The sequence below is a fragment of the Achroia grisella genome, unplaced genomic scaffold (assembly GCF_030625045.1).
Source record: "Achroia grisella isolate CSIRO2021 unplaced genomic scaffold, CSIRO_AGI_Agris_v1 utg840, whole genome shotgun sequence".
Taxonomy (NCBI): Eukaryota; Metazoa; Arthropoda; class Insecta; order Lepidoptera; family Pyralidae; genus Achroia; species Achroia grisella.
Window position 1 is genome coordinate 633,026 of NW_026713038.1, and position 23,236 is coordinate 656,261.

General features: G+C 33.2%; 1 protein-coding gene across 1 annotated transcript in view; it reads right to left on the reverse strand.

The window, feature by feature from the left end:
• The window catches only part of LOC131852172 (IDLSRF-like peptide), a 136,578-nt gene that overhangs the window by 85,801 nt on the left and 27,541 nt on the right, over positions 1–23,236 (reverse strand). The window lies entirely within an intron of this gene.

Here is a 23,236-nt window from a genome sequence, read left to right on the forward strand (position 1 = left end):
CCTACTTATACAATAGTTTGGCAACGATGCTTATATTTTAAATATTGAAATTTGGACATGACAAGTGTTCCATTTATCACGATAATAATCTTTGAGCACTTCGCCTTTGACGACCACATCTAAGAGAACGGTCGTGAAGCATATTATTATTATTGTAACATTTAATTACAGGATTAGAGGCATGACATCTTAGACTTCTGGAAAGATAGATAACGCATGACTGCTATTACTGTCTTATATGATAACGTCATATGATATCCATATTGCTAATCATGTATATAGCCGACGGTTACCGTTTACTTACTTTAGGTTTGGTTTGCCAGTTTGGTATTCCAATTACGTTAAAAAAAAGTATATTTTTAAAAGAAAAAAATAAATTAAAAAAGAAAACAAAACGAATGGATTAATTAGATTAGAAACGATGACATGTTCAAATGTCAATCACCAGAGTGACACCATGAATTTTGTAGAGGCTATCAAGCACAGAATAATGTAATTACTCTATTCGCCACACATTCCAGGAAACGGAACCGTCCCCTGGCAATTAATTAAAAGTTAAATTATTGAGTCATTCGTGCTAGAGTTTCGTAAATTTTATGTCGAATAGATTGCCAGTATTTTTTTTTTAATATAGAATTAAATAACCCTGGACAAATAACACAGCGCCATCTGGTCCAAGGGTGAGTAGAGCTTGTATTATGTATACTAGACAACTGATATAAATACTTAGATATTTTTTTTGTAGATATATAAAAAATCCAGAACGATATAAACAATCATACTCATGAATACAAATGTTTACACCGTGTGAGGAATCAAACCTACGACCACTGGAAATAAAGCGGTGTGCTAAACCGCTAGACTGCTAGGCCGTCTATATGTTTCTCTGCTGTATTGAGTTTCTCTAGAGTATTCTTCTTTTAGCATACTTACAAACTCGCGGGAGTAATTATTTGTCTATAAGAGTGCAAAGGCTCAGTTTGTTTGTTATACTTTATTGTATAATGAAAAGTATAAAAGGATACAATAAAGTTATTAAATAAATTTGTACAAAGGTGGACTTATCACAAAAGGGGGATTTCTTCCAGCCAACTTTTGATTTGTGGAGATGAATTGTAGAGCGGTGGAAACAGGTATCATAAATGAAACGCGTCACAATGTAATATATCCAAGTTAATATAGTAAAAATAATATAATATCTAATAGAAATATATACAAAGTATAATATAAAGTAAAAAAGAAAAAAATGTAAATAAGTTAACAGTGAACACCCTCAGAGTGAACATGCTTAATAAGGCGAATCGAAATCAGTCAGTAATTAATAAGTGTTTGTTTATATTTTGTACATTTATATGTTGGCAATCGTATCTTACTAATATTATGCATGCGGGTTTTGTGAGTGTGAATGGATGGATGGATGTATGTTACTCTTTCACGCAAAAACTATTGAATGAATTTTAGTGAAAGTTTATAATAATTTAGCTTATACTTCAGAATAACGCCGAGTGAAACCGCGGGGACAGCTAATCTATCTGTATATATAACTCAAAGGTGACTGATATAGTGATCTATCAACGCATAGCCCAAACCACTGGACGGATTGGGCTGAAATTTGGCATGCAGGTAGATGTTATGACGTAGGCATCCGCTAAGAAAGGATTTTGATTAATTCTACCCTTAAGGGGAAAAAATAGGGGATGAAAGTTTGTATGAAACTTTGTCAATTTTAAACCGATCGGGCTGAGACTTTGCATGCATAAAGCTACTGTGACGTAGGCATTGTCAATAATCAAAGAAATAAAATGGATTTAATAAAAAGCAAAGTTCTGTCTAGAGGACATCCATGAACCGCCTTTTGTACTTTCTTATTTTGTTAAGGTCCTTTTTCTGGTGCAACAATGAGTCAATAAATCTTATTAATGATATAAACGCGAAAGTTTGTGAGCATACTCACAAACTTTCGCGTGAATGTTTGTTACTCTTTCACGCAAAAACTACTAAACATATTTTAATGAAACTTTACAATAACATAGCCTATACATCAGAATAACACATAGGCTATAAATTACACGCAGATAAAACCACACAGCTAGTAAATAAATAAGTCAATCTACTTTAATAAAAGATTTAACAAAATTAAATGAGATTTATAGTAGGAAAATCGTCTGTTACGACTGAAATTCAGGCGATATTTCGTTATCATTTCAGAGTAAACTTCTATGCAAGCAGACATCTCTGGCATATCGTATCGTGAAATGTATTCCATTTACCATATTCAAACCAAACACAGCAGGAGCCATATTGCCGCCTCCGCTCGGATAAATTAAGCTTCTAACGGATTCTACTAGCTCCAGATTGTATTAAGCCTTTAGATTACAATATATTAAAATGCATATCTTATTCAGATTTTTTAATTAAAAATCTTAATATTACTTATATATCATCTTTAGATAGTATAAAATTAAGTCGCTGTCGCTGTCCATCCATCCCTAGGTATGCTTAAATCTTTAAAACTACGCAACGGATTTTGTAACGGTTCTTTTTAATAGATAGAATGATTCAAGAAGAATTTTTATGTATATAATACATGTACCTTGCGAAGCCGGGGCAAGTAGCTAGTCAAATATAATTGTCACTTCTATATATATTATGTTCATTCCAAGCTAAATCTTTGTTTATTAAATACATTGATAAAAAAATCCCACCAAAAAATATTCTTTTGATTTCAATTCACAAATATCAACACATAATTTTAAGATTTCTTCCTTGTTTATAGAATAAACTGTTATAGAAAAAAACTTGATAACTAAAAGCTTTAAGGGGAAGTCATTCATGCTTTTTTTATCTTGTGGAAAGATCTTCAAAAAGTCCCATCAGAGAAGCTGTGTGTGTGTGGGATTCTTACCAACTAAAAACCACACGATATACCTATGAGGACCATTGCAAAAGTTGCGAAGTCACATTAGCATTCTACCGCAACTCCAGCTGCGTTGACTCGGCCTATATATGGTGTAGAACAGGCCCCATCTCGTTGTTAGGGCGACCTATTTCGTACTACTCAATTAAGTTGATCAGTTTTATATATCGACATTGTTTCATTAGAATATACTACAATTTCCGTATTTAACACGCTTCTAATATTTTTACTGATAATAGACAAGTATGTTGCAAAGCTCTCTCTTATATTAATGTGTGAAAACTTTGTACCCCTTATCACGAGAATTCCTCCATCGAGGAGTATGAAAATTGCACAATTTATATAACGGAGTCCAGAAGCCTAATATTTTTATGCTTAATTACTTGTGTATTATAAAATACTGATAAATGAATGACTAATACATTAAATGAAAAAAAAAAACATTACATAGATCTTTTTGTATTTGTTATTATGATTGAATATCAATTATATTCATTTGGTTTGGGAAACTATATATATTATCCACAGTTGCTTTTATCAGAAATTTTGTAAAAAAATTACTGATTGAAATAAAAAAAAATTCAACGTGTTGCTTTTATCAGAAATAAAAAAAAATTACTGACATAAAAACAATGACACCCAATTTTATTTGGCCAGATTCGAACTCAAGAGTATTTAGATATTAATAACCACTAAGCCACAGCACCCTAATTGAATATTTACTCTTGTATATTCAATGTTGCCATCAAACGCAATCTAAACACCCACCTATATATTTGCATTCGGTGATTCCCATAGCAAAACCCTTTTCTTTATTTATGTAAGGCGCGTGTAGGGATTTCCTCGGGTACTAAATATCAATCTCTCTTTTCTTTCAAGTGTTTTACCGTTCTAATCTCAGAGGGGTTGGGGAGACCCATCTGTTCTAGTTACGCACGTTTCACTTTCTACTTACTAGTGTATTGTAATGTAAAAGTAATTATCCTCGAGGCTGAATACTCTATGAACATATGTGTAAACTGGTAAGTACAAATAATAAGTGATCATTGTCCACTATTTAGCATCTTATTATGCTCTTAAATTTATGACGGCCTCGGTGGTCTAGCGGTTTAGCACACCGCTTAACTTTCGATGGTCGCGGGTTCGATTCCTCGCACGGTGCAAACATTTGTATTCATGATTATGATTGTTTGTATAAGTCTAAGTGTTTTCTATGTATATTATATAGGTATGTATTTACAAAAAAAAAGTATAGATTATTTATATAAGTTGTCTAGTAACCATGACACAAGCTCTGCTTACCGTGGGACTAGATGGCGCTGTGTTAATAGTCCACGGTTATTTATAATTTATTATTATTATTGACAATAATACTTATACGTATTAATACTGCTATTATATTAAAATTTAATTCTATCTAATTCTGCTAATATTAAATCTTCCAACCATAAAAAAATACATTGTAAATATATATGTAATTGTAGATAATATATTAACAATATAATATAAAATTTTAACCCAAAAGTCTATTTAACATCGAATTAAATTAATCATTTTATTAAGATAATGAAAATAGAAAGATTCACAAAAGAGTATGAAGTATTATTACATTTCACCTCAATTTAAATAATCCAAAGTAGCAGTTCCAATGTTAAAACAAAGCCACTAATAAATAATGATAAGGAAATTGATGAGCCACTGTCTGTTCACCAACAAACAATTCATCTATGTAGAGGCTGTTTTGAAGCTGAACAAAAAAGAAATAGTGTTATCAAGTGATGCCAGTGACACTACTCATGCGATGGGGCTAAATGAGAAAAAGAGAGTCTAATTCACATTTTTTTGTGTATGTGTTGTGTGAGTCATATACTCACACAACACATACACAAAAAAAAATTCAGTATTAAAATAGTAATGTAAATATACAACGATTATTTACAAGAGCAACACACAAGTTTATTGTTCGTTCATCTTCTGATTGGACAGGTTTCCGAATAAACAGTAGATAAAAAAATGTGATGACTATTCAAAAGTTTTCAAATTAAGTTTATTTCATAAAGGATTTTCTATTCGAATATAATCTATCACTGCTCCATGCTGTATATCTTTTTATGATATGCACTGATTCCGTCGAAGTAGATGTCTATAAGGTTATTATTTTGCATTCTACTCAATCTGGAGATAGGAGAACTGGAAACGAATACAGTTCTACGAAGCGGTGGAACTAGAGGCGTGATGGGGTAACGGGGCACTGTTGAGGGTATGCCAGTCTAATAGTAAGTAATTGGGGGAAATCAATCTGGCCCCTTATGATCATGTACAATGAAAGCATATCTTTCAAATCCATACATTTATCACTCATGCGTATGATAATGCACGAGTGTTATATATAAAACGAAAAGAAGATTAAGGTGTCAACACTGAATTGAAACAAATCTAATCCAATTAAAAATCATTTATTCATGTAGGAGACATTTTAGTCGCTTATGAACGTCAAGTTTTTTATATTAATATTTTTCCCCAACCGTCCAGTTCAATATATAGATTCAATTGAAAACAACTTATAAAGCAAGATTCCTGGAAAAGGTGAGATTGAGGTACCTACAGAGACTACTTTTTGCAAAGTCTATTCCTGGTACAACATATCTCTCCTAACGCAATCATGGTAGTATTAGTATAAATATAATATAATTCTATGAAGTGTTGTCATACTAGATAATATTGTACGTATCGAAAAGTTTTTGTCTATTCGAATTATCATTGAAACTCGTTCCTGTTTGGGGAAAATCTCCTTATAACATTGCAAACAGCTGATGGATTACATGTAATTTCATTCCCCTCACACCGTCTGAACTAGGACAAATCCGGCGGCATTGAGTGACAGCCGTACACATAATTTATTTGTTTTCCTGCTCGCAGTAAAATTAAACGGATCCTATTTTTATCCGACTCCGGAAGGATTGTTTTTGTGCATTATGTTTTCTATACGTGAAATGAAAATAATATTATCATCGTGGATTAGCGGTAATATACGCCAAAAAGGTCGTGAGTCGAAATCTGGCAGACACCAAAAATAAACTTTGTGTACTAATTTATATTTCTGACCGTTTGACCGGTGATGAAAGCACAGATAACATGTAAATTTTCTGTTAATCTCAACAGTTCATTACCAGTATTGTCACTGACTATCTCCTGGGATAATAATGATGAAAGTAGATTAGGTAGTGAGATGCGGAAATTTAATAAATAAATGTCGAAGTGTTCTTTATTCCCTTAAAATATTTGGCCACTTTTTAAAAAAACCTAATAACTAGCAGTTATCTACAACTCAGTTTGTTTTTTTTATTTTGAATAAAATATATCAAGATATAACAAATCGTAGCACCTCGTCAAGGCGCGGCGTATGCTGCAGAGACCTTTTCGATACTTCGCAATGCTTCAATTATGTTTGATTGTCTTCTTTTTTTATAGAAATAGAAATAATCTTTATTCAAATAAACTTAATATAAGCACTTTTGAATAGTCAAGTTTTTTTATTCTATTATTCGGAATGCAGATTCATCACAAGAAGAATAAGCAAGAAACTCGTGTTTATTGCTTATTCTTCTTGTTATATTTAAATTGATTTACTTATATTTAATTAACAACAAGGATTAGGCATGCGACAATCAATATAGAAACCGCTACGTACTTAATCTCTGTTCAATCAGATAACATTGTCAGCGCTATGAATTTTAAGTTAGATCGTTTCTACAATTTTATATTTTATTATTGCTTCTTGTTCCGTGTATTGTTAAAACTTTTAATTTATAATTGGTACCATGGCCCAGTATGCAATAATTAATTAATATAATCACAACATTTCACAATTTGAGAGACTAATTTTGAAATTAATACAGCCATTAAAGTTCGAATAGGAAATAGCGTTGATCCACGTACTATATTTTGAAAGCGTTTGTATCCAATCACATCCAGTAATAACAAACAAGCGGAGCGTGCAGAATAAACTTCAGGCAATTTTATTAGGGCTGCAAACAACCCATGGGCTATGGTACGAACATTAATTAACATTGTTTGATAGTGACCTTCGTTTGTTGGCACAACTTTATAATATTAAATGGAGACGTTGTTTCTCTTACATATATATTATTCTTACATTTTTTTGTTAAGGAAATGTTACATACTGTTAACTCTATAGTTAACAATGTGTAACACCTTCCTCTATCTAATGGTGCCTCACACTATTGTGAGTAACCATTAATTTGAAATGGTAAAGTCAATAATCACGTTTCTTTATCTAGGGCATTCAGAGTAACCAGAAATGGAACGGCAGAGGCCAGGTCTAAAAAATTTTTGTAACATGGACATGTAGATTGAACTGAACGCGAGAGTTGAAGATTGCAGCGTTTGTTATTATCAAACAAATAAAAGAAATGTAATTGTGAATATTGTAGGTATTGGGGGGTTTACTAATTCGGACTGGGGGATACCATGGGGGATACAAGAAGTGAAGGTGACTGTTAATGCATTCTAAAAGGGCCCTTTAAAGCTAAACCCATGTCACAAGCCATGGGCACTACTTGGGGTTCTCTACCTGAAATATCGGTGGACGGCATCATGGCATAAGTCGTCGTCATAACGTTATAATGGATGGTTATAAGGGCAGAGGAAGGCCGAAAATGAGATGAATGGACGTGAAAGATGATATGGTAAGAAAGGGAGTAAATAACGAGATGAGTGCGAACAGGGATGAATGGAAGAGAAAAATATTTTACGCCGACCCCAAATAAATGGGATAAGATAGAAGCAGATCATGATTTTTTTGTTCCTCAGTTTTACCTAAATCAGCCAGCTCGCTTTATAAGCTGTGTATCGGTTGTAGGTTGTAGATTAGGTACAAAAGTTACAGTTACCGTTTATCATCAGGTTTACATGTCAATATGGTTTATTAAAAATATTATTATAAATATGTTTTTAATTTCCTCATAAAATGTGTCAAGATTGGAGTAAGTTAATAGTTAAATGCAAATATTCTAGTTGTTATAGCATTACCAACTTCTGTTGTTAAATCCTTTGGGAGTAAACTTTTCCATAACAACAGCGCGACAGACGACCAAATCCGACAAGTTTCGTAGTTCGAAAACACAATAAAGAGATACATGTGTTATAAGTTCGTAGTGGAAGTTTTGAGAATAGTGTTATATAATACATTCTCGTTGGAATCTAGTTTCGTTTCTAATATAAATACCACTGGGTCGATGAATGAATGACATATTCCTATAAAGATACAGATATATATCAACATCGTACAAACCTAAATAGATTCATACTAGCGAGTTAGGCTTTGTAAAAAGTTGTCAGCCTGAGTTCTCACTCCATTCCAACAGCAGCAAACAGCTTGCTTTGTAAGCTGATTCAATTGTAGATTACACAGTGGGCAGTGAAATTATATTATACTAGCAACACGCCCCGGCTTTGTATAGGTGTACGTATTGTATATATAAACCTTCCTCTTGAATCACTTTATTTATTGCTGAAAACTTTATTAAAATCCATTGTGTCGACTTCATTTTATACTTTTTATGTAGATATACTAGTATATTGTATACTATATAGAACTAGTTATCCGCCGCTATTTTTTGGCAGAATGTCCCCAAACACCTGCTACATAGGTAACGATCGGATCGATCCCCCGTCCAATTCAAACGGAGATCGAATTTACGACGGCTTGAGCCGAGGTTCGGACTGTTCGGACTTCTAGCGGATACGACTTTAGTCTGAACTAAAGTCGTATCCGTCAGGCCTTTAGGCGCTCCATAATTCGTACCGCGGATTTGGAGTGTCATCTGCACTCGCCAGCGGACAGACAGCGCAAGCGATTTCATTTTATACTATGTAAAGAAGAGATGATATGTAATGGGTATGGATTGGAATCTTCTGAAATGGAAACGCATGAGTACATACAATCACGGATCACATGATAACGTAGTGTCTGTAGTACTCTTCATGTATAGTCGTAGAGTACCGCACCAGGTGTACTTGCTTGCAATTTTATTGACGTAAAAAAAAGTATAGGTTATAGTATATTTGTCATTCTAATGACATAAAAAAAACCAGATTCGTTAGTAAAATTCAAATTACCTCGTTAAGTCTCCCTGTTGTTGGAGTACCATATAGAGTAGTAGGCTTACCTGAAAAGATAACATTATTAGTGCGTCGTAAACTCGATTTTATAGATCCCAGTGAACTAACAAATAGAGACTGTAAAATCGTGATGTTGTTCGGGACTGGCGGTCGTTTTATGCATAGTGGTAGGTTTATTTCACTATACCTAATGGTGTATACACAGGTTGTAAAATTTTGTGTACTCGTAGTTCGCCATTGGTGATGTGGGAATTTGACTTGGAACAAGAGATGTGTGTGTGTGAGATGTATGTTTATGTTTATGTTTGTATTTTACGTGTAACTTAAATTGTTTTGATGCGAATAAAGATTTTATCTATATATCTATTTTAAATTGAATTCCTTTTGATGCATCTTGATTTCATATAAAAAGAAACTATACGAAATGCTAAAGTGACCATTTTTATTATTGTTATGTTATTATTGTACTTATACTACTTTTTTATTGTTATTAGTGTTATCCCGGTCTCTTAAAATTTGTTGTTTACATTGAACTCTACTAGGCTCACTCTATATATTTAATTATGTAAAAAAGTTGACCACTTATTGTCTATTGTAATAACAAATTTCTTTATATAATTATATATTGACTGTATGTTGGCATAATAATAAAAAAAAATTGGGGTAGACTAAAATGTTAACAAGAATTGCAGTGTTACTTGACAGACCGTGAGTCCCAAGAAGCAACTATCAAGACCGAAATGTCTAGTATAATTTTTGTCATAGATAACAAAAGTAAATAGACTAAACATTTCAGATCAATTTGGATTCTTTTATATACGCGTAAAAAGTACCACATTTCATAAGGTCCTTCCATAAAGTCCGCTTGTTGTCATATCAATTCAAAATCTTTCTAATGAGAGAACGAATCAATGATTTGTCAATGACTGAACGACTTACTGAATGATTGAATGACTGAATAATTGACCGATTGAATAGATGAATGAATAGTTTTCACGTATTTGAGGTAAACATACTTTTACATTGTTTATAGTCGTAATTAAAAAACAATTACTGCCAGCAATCATTACATAGGTACAAGCCTGTGAATCAATTTTGAACGTCGTCATTCCACCAAGGCGTGGTCGTGACCTATAGAGTTATACGAAATGTCTAATAATGGCTAATGACAGACGTCTATGTCTACAAACAATATTATGTTTCTCGAATTGTGGAGGCGTAGCGTTACGAGTTTGATTAATTAATCGTTAATTCATATCGTATCGTATTAATCGAAAACAATTTATTTTCTACTAGCCATCCGCCCCGCCTTCGCAGGGTTGTCATGTACAAAATTTATGAAAATTTTCCTCTTGAATCACTCTATATATTACTAAAAATTGCATTAAAATCCGTTGCGTAGTTTAAAACATTTATTTATTTACGTTGCTTTACACAATTACGGTATACAATGAATTAATTCATACACATAACATACACATTTTAAGCACTGCAACGTGGAAGCGATCGTGGAGAGATCGTGGAAAGATATAAGCAAATATACAGCGGAAACTTTATTTTATACTATATAAAGATTAACTAATCGTTATGAGATTATTATTTGTTATTTATATTCGTAGCGTAACTCGTAGTATGTTAACAAAAATAATCACAACTGTACTAACACCGGTAGGTATTAGAAGAACTGTGATTTCCTTCTGGATACCAGTAGGTATTAGGATAATGTTATTATTTTCTGGATACCGGCAAGTATCAGGAGATATGTGATTAGTTTTTGAATACCGGTAACTTACCGGTATTAAAAAAATAACTTACCGGCGGTAAGTATTATTAGAATTGTGACTATTTTCTGAATACCGTTATTGGTAGGTTGTGATTTCTTTCTGTATACAGAAAGAAATCACAGTAGGCATTAGAAGAATTGTGATTATTTTCATTACCTATAGGGCAGGGGAAAAAATTGGAAATGGAGACTTTTCGACCGACGTTAAAAAGAGATGGTTCAACTCGACTATTATTTATATTAGACTATATCTAATATATGTCTGGTATTGAGTTCCTGGTACAACTATTTATATAGAAAATGTAGGTATGTACATATGCACCTTCATATATACACTATGTATGTACATTGTACATACAGTCCAGTACACACAGTAATTGGCCGTTTGGGGCGTTTTACTGCATGGCTTAATTGGTCTCTGGGGCTATTATTCGAGCTGATATTAAACATTGCTATATACAAATCTACAGAATAAATATATACATATAAAAAAAATAACTGTCTGTATTAAATTAGCTCTTTCCATTCGATCTGATGAATCACATGCAACAATTAAAAATCGACTAAGATTTCATTATCTCTATATAGCTTATCTTTTTTTATATCTGCCAATATGTAGTATATGTATGGATATGTATGACTTTATACATTTATCTCTAAATTATGTATGTCTGTCTATTGCAGCAACGTGCAATTTCACTGACGATGCAGCACTTTCCTTTTAAATATGCAATAGTATTTCAATATAATTAGATTAGATTCAATATCAAAAGAACCGGCCTCCTCCGGCCTCGCGGAGCTGCCAATGATGTAAAGTAATAAATCTAAAGATATATCACTCAAAGGGTACTGACTGACATAGTGATCTATCAGCCCAAACCACTAGACGGATCAGGCTGAATTTTGTCAATTTTAAACCGATCGAGCTGAGACTTTGAATGCATAAAGCTACTATGACGTAGACATCCCCTAAGAAAGGATTTTGATAAATTCTCCCCTAAGGGGATAAATTAACGCAAGCGAAGCCGCGGGCAAATGCTCTAGTATATTTTAATCAATAAATATATATGTTTTTTAGAACTCCTTCTCGTCGTTGATATAATTTGCGTTCCCCTAAAATGGAAGCACATTTGTCGTTATTTGTCAGTTATTTATAACTCATATGATTCTGAAAAACAACAGATCGTTCGACAACAGCAGCTGTGTACAGACATGTAATATAGTTATGTATTTGTTTGTCCCACGACGTAGTTACGTGATCTGCTTCATAATTTATACCATTTAATATTTATTCGTCCATGATATTGTGAATGATTGATGAGCAACATGTTTATGAAAATGAATAGATATTTATTCGGCAGTTGTTAAAAATAATAAAAAAAACACATACTAAACAAAAAAATAAATAAACTCAAAACATTCAAACAATTACAAAAAAAAAAATCCTTTACCATTTACGACATTACGTCGGTGTGCGTGTGCGTGATGTGTATCTATGTTACAACATATGTTATATGTCATTGCGATAACGGGTCTAAACAAAATGTTTACAATGCTGGATGTAATTCGCGAACATCCCGCGTGAAATACAGCCTGTTACTCGTTCATAATGGAGTTAAAAGCATAATCTAGGTACAATTCACACACCGCCATCTAGGCCCAAGTTAAGCTAGGTAAAGCTTGTGTTATGGGTAGTAGATAACTGATACAAATACATAGATAAATATTTTTTGTAAATACATACCTACATATTATATATAAAAAATACCCAGACCGATACAAACAATCATACTCATGAGTACAAATGTTTGTGCCGTGTGAGGAATCGAACCCGCGATCATCGCAAGTAAGGCGGTGTTCTGAACCGCTAGACCACTTTGGCTCTTTTTCAAATTAATTTGTATATAAAATTATATTGTTAGGCCGAAGTTAAATGTATAAAACAGAAAAAGAATAGAACACTTTATAATATACTGGCTAATTGCCCCGGTTTCGCACGGGTGTACGTGTATTATATATATAAACCTTTCTCTTTAATCATTCTATTAAAAAAAACTCTTCAAAATCCGTTACGTACCTAGTTTTAAAGATTTAAGCATAAGTAGGGATGGATAGACAGCGACAGCGACTTTTTTTGTACTATTATGTAATATTGAAGAATATTGTTGAAGAAGTATATATAAATGCTATCAAAAGTATATACGAACCACAATACAGGAAGAATTAAACTCGAAACCCTAGGCCCAACCTTTCCCATAACAAGAGGAGTAAGGCAGGGAGATCCCCTCTCTCCAAAATTATTCATAGCCATCCTAGAATCCACTATGGGTAAGATAGATTGGAATAAGTCAGGAATATATATTAAAGAAACATATTTAAGCCACCTTAGCTTTGCAGATGACCTGGTATTGCTTTCAGAGTCGGGTTGCCCGATGCAGCTCATGATAGAATCTTTACATAAAGCTAGTATTAAGGTGGGACTGGAAATGAACCTCACTAAAACTAAGGTAAGGTAATAATAAACAGCTTTAAAATACCCATTATAATTAATGGAGAGCCACTGGAATATGTAGAAAAATATGTATACCTCGGAAAAAGAATAAGTTTTAACAGAAATAACAACGCACTAGAAATAGAAAGAAGAATACAACAAACAAGGAACAAATATTGGAGCCTTAAAGAAATTTTTAAAAGTAATATGCCAATAGCTACCAAAGCAAAAGTTATGAATTGCAGGCTCTTACCATGCTTGACGTATGGATGCCAAACATGGAAATTCACCGCTAAAGCTACAAATAGAATCAACGTATGTCAAACAGGACTAGAGAGAAGTATGCTTAATATTAAAAAATCAGACAAAATAAAACACACCAAGATTAGAGGGATAATTAAAGGAATTAATGCTTCGAGTTATGCAAAGAAGTTCAAATGGAAATGGGCAGGACATATCGCGAGAGTAACAGACCAGAGATGGACAACGCAAGTAACTTTGTGGAGTGGCCCACCAGGCAAGAGATGTAAAGGAAGACCTTTGACTCGCTGGGAAGATGATATCAAACGAGTAGCTGGCTCAAACTGGACATTAGTAGCACAAAACAGAGACAAATGGACATCTTTGGAGGAGGCCTTTACCCAAAGTGGGGTTCTTGATAACTAAATATATGTAAATATATAAATACATATTAGTAACAAATAGATTAATAATAATAAATACATATAGTACATATAATAATAATAATAAAAATATTTGAATAATTATAAATTAACAAATAGTTAAATAAATATATATTTCTAAGTTACTAACACCATAATTTTGCAATAAGTAAGAAATAAAAAGGCTTCTTTTATTTATTTTATTTTATTTATGTAATATTATGTTATCTGTGGTACTATGTAGTGATAACTGGACTGTATTTGTAACTAAATACTTTTCATATCTCATTTCATTATATAATCCGTATGCGCAGCGTAAATCTCGTTTCAAAATATCAGAATACACCCGGCTTACTGCATGTAATGATATTGGAATACTGGATTAATTTGATCGTGTACAACCAGGGCCGGATTTAACATGTCAGGGCAATGCAATTTTCAACAATCGTGTATAAAAAATATGTGGTGAAAAAGGGTTGCTAAATGTATACTAAACACAAACAGTGTTATTCTGATGTATAGGATATTTTACTGTAAATGTTCATGTAGTTTTGATAATATTAATAAGATTAGGACAATTCACACAACGCCATCTAGATCTAAGTTAAACTAGCGAAAGCTCGCGTTATGGGTACTGTATAACTGACACAAATACATACTGTACATAGAAAATACCCATAGCAATACAAACAATCATACTCATGAATACAAATACTTGTGCCGTACGAGGAATCGAATCCTCGACCATTAGAAGTAAGGCGGTACATTGAATTGCTAGACTACTGAGGCCGTCATATGCCACTCGTTCACCCGGACGGTTGGTCGAATCTATGAATATGTGGCGCGATGGTTATGACCTCACAATATAGCATTATACATGATGTGATGTGGTATCGCTACATAATATGTTGTTTATTGTAGTATCTAGGTATTATATAAGTATTAGTATAAGTGTATTCGGTTGTGTGGTACATGACTTATCTTATATATAAAATTCTCGTGTCACAGTTTTCGTTCCCATACTCCTCCGAAACGGCTTGACCGATTCTCATGAAATTTTGTGAGCGTATTGAGTAGGTCTGAGAATCGGCCAACATCTATTTTTCATCCTCCTAAATGTTAGAGGTAGTCCACCACAAAATTTATGTTTTTATTTTAAGGCAAAACAACGTTTGGCGGGACAGCTAGTTATTATATAAGTATTAGTATAAGTGTATTCGGTTGTGTGGTACATGACTTATTAGTAACGCGTACATTCGATGCGGAATCGGAACGTGGACTAACATTATTGGAGAGCTACTAACAGAAGGGTCTCAAGTGTTGAGAGATTATAAGTGTAGGCACAAAGATTTAGGTACTCCATTAAAAAAAAAGTAGAGCTAGTTGCTTACGCTACTCAATTCTTAATCCGGCCCTGTGTATAACGGAACAAGAGTATATGACCGAACAACGAATATAACGCAAGGAACAAAAGAAATATATCGTAAAAATTTTGTGTTCACAATAACAAACAGATTCCTATGTATTTATTCATAACATGACAAGAATTTGCAAAGCTTGTGATCGGCGTTTGTTTTCTTTTAATTATTTATGTTATTACTAGCTGTTAGACGCGAATTCGACTGCTTTTTTATGTAATAAGTTTTAGCTTTGAGGGTATATAATCTGTGGGATATAATTTGTGTTCATGTCAATTTATTAAAATACATTTAGTAGTAATAAGGTAACAAACAGACACAAAGTTAGATTGATAGGGGTAGACAATACTGGGGTATTAAAGTTTAACAGTAATTAATTTGAAAACTAAATCTCTCTCGTGGATTTTTGTTTTCTTATGTTTGATAATGGAACGGTGCACTCAACAGCGCTAACGGTTTATGCTGGCGGGGCATCAGTGGAGGATGATAAGATGAACATGTCAGCTATGTTCAGGCCAGTCAACACATTATGGTTAATTCCGTTTCCAGATGGAACCACTTGGAAGTCAAAACAACCTGAATTAATAACTCTAATGCTAGCAATGTACTATATAATATACAATGCTAGCTAAAAAATAACTATTCAATAGTGCTTATATTAAGTTACTGTTTTGCCTAAAAATAAAAAATTAAAATTTAGGGTTGGACTACCCCTAACAGTTAGGGGGATGAAATATAGATGTTGGCCGATTCTCAGACCTACTCAATATGTTCACAAAATTTCATGAGAAGCGGTCAAGCCATTTCGGAGAAGTATGGGAACGAAAACTGTGACACGATAATTTTATATATAAGATAAGGTATTTGAATAAAGATTATTTCTATTTCTATTTATTGCAATTTCTGATAGTAGTTTCTTTGATAGTCAGGTTGTATGCAGTTCCAGCCGTACAAAACGTTTTTCAGTCGAGTTACCATAGACTATAACACAGACACGTTAATTATTTATATGTAGTGAATTCACTAATTACAGTTATTTCCACGCGAGTTGGGCTGAAGTTGGAATCTACTTAATGCAATATTACAGTTCATTGAACTGTAAACTGTGTCTATATTTTTCTACTTGATTTTATACACGAGTTCACGCAATTTTATTCAATTTCGTTCTAGCGTCTCATTCCGGTTTCAGTTATTGTAGACATCTTTCATTTTTGCTTTTCATGGGAGAGTCAATAAGAAATATACATTGACACATAGTTTTATTTTTTCCAGTGCTCTAATGGCCAGAAGGGCAACAGCTTTCAAATTGTTCGAAAAAAAAACAGATTTTAATGTTAGTCAGATTCTTGAACTCACAACCTTTAGGGTCGAAGTTGGATTAGTAAACCACTAGGCCACAATGCTTGAAAAAATCTGTTCTATTTTCAAATATTTGCAGTAACAAATCTCTTTAAATAGATGCGGTATCAAAAAGTATACCATAACAGATTATAAGGACAATTTTAACCGCTAGATGGCGTTAAATTGAAAAAGTCAGTTAGCAACAAAAGGAGAGGATTCCAATTTTAAAATAGAATAAGAGCCATTAAAACGAAAAGCTTTGTACGAAAAAAATACGATAAACGTAATATTTCTCATCAAAACGTTTTACTTTTAAAACGGTCTGGAAACACTTCGCGTAATGAAATGAAGCCGTCTTCTGTCAGTTCCTATCTCCATTACCTCGAGTGCTCTATAATCGAGTTTATTTGCTGACGTTATTTTAGGCGTGTCGTTCGTTTTAACAGTGTAATATGTCATGTCAAGCCGTGTCGCCTTCATTTTATTTGATAAATTACAGGATTCCACTACTAATACATAATACATGACAAGCAGAAACTTTGTCTCTCAGCTGGGTAGAGAAAAGGTAAGGTTCTCGAGGTATCGTCCGACCGGGTCGGCGCGTTTTTATTTTCGTAATTCTGTATAGATTCTTTACTGAGTGCATGTAATTAAATTAGAGCTTTATTACCGAGTCCTTTCAGTACAGATTCTTTTAGCAAGCTTTTCCGTCCCAAAACGCGCCGATCCAATTAGGAAGACGCCTTACAGGTAGAAGTTGCGTCATATAATTAAAAAAAAAACAAATCTTCAATGAACATTTTAACGTATACAAATCTATACTAATATTACAAACCTGAAAGTTTGTGTGTTCATCCGTTGGTCTGTCTGTTACCTTTGCACGACTTGATAGCTGAATGGATCTTAATGAAGTTTAATGAGAGGTTTCTATTACGATGGCAGAGATAGGGTATGTTTTATTTAAAAAAAGCCGACGAAATAGCGGAGAATAATTTGCTATTTTTTATTATTGTTTTATCCTATACTTAGTTTAGTTTCATTTGAGAACTGACAAAAAATCGACTGTTGCTTGAACTCATACATGACATTTACTTATTTTGGGTAATTAAGACAACGAACGAAAATCTTCAAGTGACGACTTTTACAAAAGTATTACATAAATCTAAAATTCTTTGTAATTTACCAATGAAATATTGTTCGACAAAGTTATTTCAATATTAATTTAGTAAGAGATTCAATGTCAAACTGAATTAAGAATCATCAAGAGAGACGAATTTCTTAGTATTACATGGATTCACTGTGCGGGTGCCAGGCCCATCGTCTCGGGATTTGCGACCCGGTTGTAGGTAGGTTAGTGGTAGGTACACGCACGTCACCACTTATCTTCACCACTCGTGTCACTCTCCCTGCCTAGACAAATCTGGTAGGACTCTTCTAGTGCTGCTTTAGAGACACGTTATTGTATAAAAGTACTGCTGCTGTTTAGAACTGAACTTCTTGGTATTACATGGTCTCACCGTGCGGGTGCCGGGTCCGAGTCCCGGGGTTTGCGATCCACTTGTAGTATAGGTAGGTTAATAATAGGTTGGTTTGCCGACGTAGACGTATGTCAACACTCATCTTCACCGCTAGTGTTTCTCGCCCTGCCCCGCCAAATCTAGTAGAGCTCTGCTATTGCAGCCTTAGATAAATCTACTTACTGCAGTTCTTGACGGGCCAAAATCTTTTAGAAGATTGTAGAATAATTGATAAAGATATCACTTAGCAGAGTAAAAGTACTGACAAATTCAGGCTTCTCTTTCTTCAAGTCTTTTGGAAACAAGTAGGTATTATCTATAAATATTGAACAAGAAACTTTAACATCAGTTCTAGACGGGCCAAGATCTTTTAGAAGATTGTGGAATAATTGATAAAGATATCACTTAGTAGAGTAAAAGTACTGACAAATTCAGGCTTTTCTTTCTTCAAGTCTTTTGAAAACAAGTAGGTATTATCTATAAATATTAAACAAGAAACTTTAACATTACAAACTTATAAAGTATACTTACTTTATTATTATTATCGTTATTCTGTGCCTATAATGCGAATGAAAAGGTACGGGTTCAATATTTAATATTCCCAACGCGCAAAGTTACCAAGTAAAGTTTTCATAAAGTATTTATTGAGATCAAACCAAAGGGGACCGATTGATTCCAATTAATTTTGATGAGAATTTCATCATTAAAGAGTATTTGGTAGGGACTATGTGGTCTGAAGCAGACGGGCAACTTTCTGCATCGTTCAACTTTTTTTTATACCTACTTTTAAAGCTAGAGGTAGGCTGTAAAGGATTGTTTAAGAAAGTACCTCATCGTCATCTATTGTAATCTGTGTTTCGATTGTAGAGTGTGCAGTGCAGATTAAATAGTGAAATTATAGGATAAAAATATTTACATTACATTTACATCATCGAGTCTAATGAGTCAACATCTTTTTTCATTAAAGTCACACTAGAAGAAAAAGTCCCAATGAATCTCTATATCGCTTCGCCGAATTGATAAGTTACTACTTAATTAAATCCTTCTCTAACGAGGAGAGAGGCTATCCAACAATTTCCGTCTTTATAGGTAGTAGGATTATAAGTATTGCTTCTACTGAGTTTTTCTATTGGACTTCAGCTGGTGCTGTCGCATTTTGATGAGGTACATCATAAATAAAAATTTCAATACATATTAATATTTGCGATAGTTTCAACTTTAGGTTGACAAAAATGCGAATTAAGCTTAGTAACTGGCTAATCGTGGCGTGTGAACAAAATATAGTAACTAATTATTTAATGATTCATTTAATTGGATATATTTGGAACTCTGCCGTGTCATTCTTTTTAATATCATTGTGAATTTATTATACGCAATTTTATTAAAGTTGCCGTTGTATTTTTGTAATTGGGAATAGTAGAATAAAAGGGGAAGGATTGTTAGTAATGCGGACTAATAACCCCATAGCTAGCAATGTACCATGTTAGGTGGACCTCCACGTGCTTCCCTCTAGAAACCATCGTGATAAATTCATGGTGAATGTACCACAATGGGCTAACTGTAACTCATGTTCATCTCATCATCCTCCACTAACGACCTGCCAGTGTAAACCGTTAGCGCAGCCGGATGCACCATTAATGGAATCTTTCATAAGAATAGTGGAGTAAATTACAACAGTAAGAAAATGATAACTTCTTTGAGGGTAAATGGTACTCTATAGTCACAAAATCATTAATACGGTATATATAAAACATTACCTATACATTCAAACAGAAATATAAAAATGTACATACTGACAAACGAGTCCACTACTTTGTCAATTTTTTTTTAATCATCGAAAGTGGCAATCTAGTATGCTAATGGCCTATCTGATGCTAAAATGGTTATTGTAGCCTATGAACACCTGTAACTCTAGGGAAACCGATGCTCGTTGCGGGCCCTTAAGAAACCAAAAATATATCTTTTTAAAAAACCTCATGTTGTGGTCTCTAGAGAAGACCTTTTAACTGTTCTCCATCTAGAGCTAAAGTATCCAGCCAAGTTTCTTCCAGTATCATTCAGATAAGTAGCATATTTCCAAATTCCATTAATTTCAATATCTTGAAATCTAATTTTAAGCAACTCTAAACTCACCCGTCTGTGTTGTAAATTTGGGACTAGGAAAATGTTCTTATTAATTAATAACTGGATGGAAATTTCAATATTGGAAACTATTGGAATTCGTTAATTACTTTCCAGAATTTATAAATTCATTTTTAACAATGGATAAATTGATTTTAATTATTTTTTCATTAAAATAAAGAATTCATTATTTTATAAAACTTTTCATAAGACTATATAAAAAGTCTATATATATTATTAAAAAATAATATTATATTGTAATAACTTACTATTTTTTTTTGTAATTGGAATGATAAAGAGGCATTGGGCCACCTGTAGGAGGTACCTAAGTATTTTTTTTATGGATGACAATGGAAAGGCGCGCCTACCTGCGCTAACGGTTTATACTTTACGCAGGACATCAGTCGAGGATGATAAGATGACAATGAGGTCAGGTCAGGTCAGTTAGCCCATCGTGATGGGATCACTTGGTTTCCAGTGGGTACTGGCTGGAGGTCTACCTGATGTGGAATCTGAATGGACCTTCATTAGCTATGGGGTCCTAGTCCCCTTTACTGGGGGGAAAGGGATTGTTAGTAATGTGGACTCTTGACCCCATTGCTAACAACCCCCTTCCCCCTAGAGACAACAGTCGCCTATATCCATGCATAGTACTATGGGCATCACGTTATCATATGACATCCGTGATACCACTCATGTGTTGCTACACGAGAGGACTAAAACATCGTGCATAATTATAGGTAAATTTACCACAATGAACTAATTGACCTGCCTTGATGCCAATTCTACAATTCTCCATTTGTCCTGCCATGTAGGCATCATTTAATATACATCCCTTTAAAAAGCCAATTAAAACTTCCATCAGGCGGGTCGTAAGTTTATTTGTAATTCCGGTCACATGAATAAAAGGTAAATACATTTGTTTCGAGCTTTATTCATTTTTAACTTGCAGTTTATTCTCTTTTTTATCTTTTAAATATTTAAATTGGTTAGATATGAAATAAAATACTTAATAAGCTTAGACTAATGATACACAATATGCTTATGAATAAATATATTTAGATATACTTTTAAAATATTGATAAACCTATATATGGTATTATTCAGTTTCATTAGAGTTTTGAAAACATGCTACAAAATCTCTTTTCTCAGAAATTCATAAATTAAGACAGCATATTAGTGAGAAATAATTCGTTTAAAATGTAGTTATTATTTATTATTTATAGTAGTTATTGTTTATTTATTAAAATTTCTACTAAGTTGCATTTCTCATGGTCTGGAGCAGAGCAGCGAGTTTCTCCTTATTTATTTAATACATATCTAGTCTTAACACGTAACAAGAACAGAATGGCATAAAAATGACGAAGAAAAAAGAAAGTAAGAAAATACGTTAATTTGATACACCTAAAATATGCAACAAAAATAATTTTTAATTACAATTTGGATTATTTTGGATAGGGCTCCGCTCAGCATATGCCGTGACGGAGTGCCGCGAGGCTGGTATTCTGCAGACACCCTTGTACATATAAATATGTAATAATAGTATACATACATAAATATAGGCGCTTAACAGAGAGTGAGAGTGATAGGATAAAGTAAATTATATCTTATAATAATAGAGCTCTTTTTACTGTAATTCGGAATATCTACGTATAGTAGATGATATATGTATCGTATAATGTACAGAACGAGTTACATACACTACGCCAGAGGTGTCAAACTCGTTTACCCGTGATCTTGGCGGTTGAAACACTGCCGAAATATTGGGAACTCAATAAAAATAAATAAAACGTGGTAAGATCCCGTAATTTTTCCTAATTATACGTTTAAATAATAACCGCGTTAAATTTAAAACAGCGTATGTGTCAAATTTAATTTTGCAAAGAGCCGTATATTAAATTTAGAATATGTAGTTGGGCCAGATTCAAATAAAAAAATGTACTCAATTATGTTAACACTTTATTTATTTAATTATATGGAAATAAAAATAATATTTCTTCAAATAAACTTAATATACATTAGAATAGTCATTTATTAGAATAGTTTTTTATTCTACCACTAATTCGGAACGCAGATTCATCACAATTAGAGAAACTTGCGTGTTGCACTCTTAAATAATTTATTATATTAAATACTGTACTTACTAGGTAAATACATATTAACAAGGATTAGGTATGCGACAATCAACATAGAAACCGCTACGCACTCTATCTTTGTTCAATCACATAACATTGTCAGCGTTATGCATTTAAAGTCAGATTGTATCTACAGAAACATTATTATCATTTATAAACTCTTCATTATTATAATAAGCTTCTTTGCAAAGAACCTATTTTATAACACGTGGAAACTTTTTTCTAGCAAATTGAGGTCAGACTCTGGCAGTTTGTTGAAAAACCTTACGCAATTTCCATAAAACGAATTACTGACTTTCGTTAAACGGCACTTAGGTAAAACCAATTTGTTGTTATTACGCAATATTTTATTAGTGTATTGTATAGTATACAATATACGGTTGTAAAATACATACGCGATTGCGGGCTTTACTGATACACCCGGAGGCCGGATGTGGCCTGCGAGCCGTATCTTTGACATGACTGCACTACACGAAACCTCATCAAGTAACATGATTTATTACATGTTTGTATTAAAACGAGTTCGCAATTTCCACGTTATTATATCCGAAGAGTATAAAAATATACAAGGTATATAGGTAAGTACAAGGTCACACAGTCTAGTATTATGATGCCTGCGTGGGTACCTCAATTTCACCTGTTTCAGCCACCAAGCAGCTTACTTTGTAAGCTTTATTATTTTAACTAGTAGGTACTTGTAGTCTCTG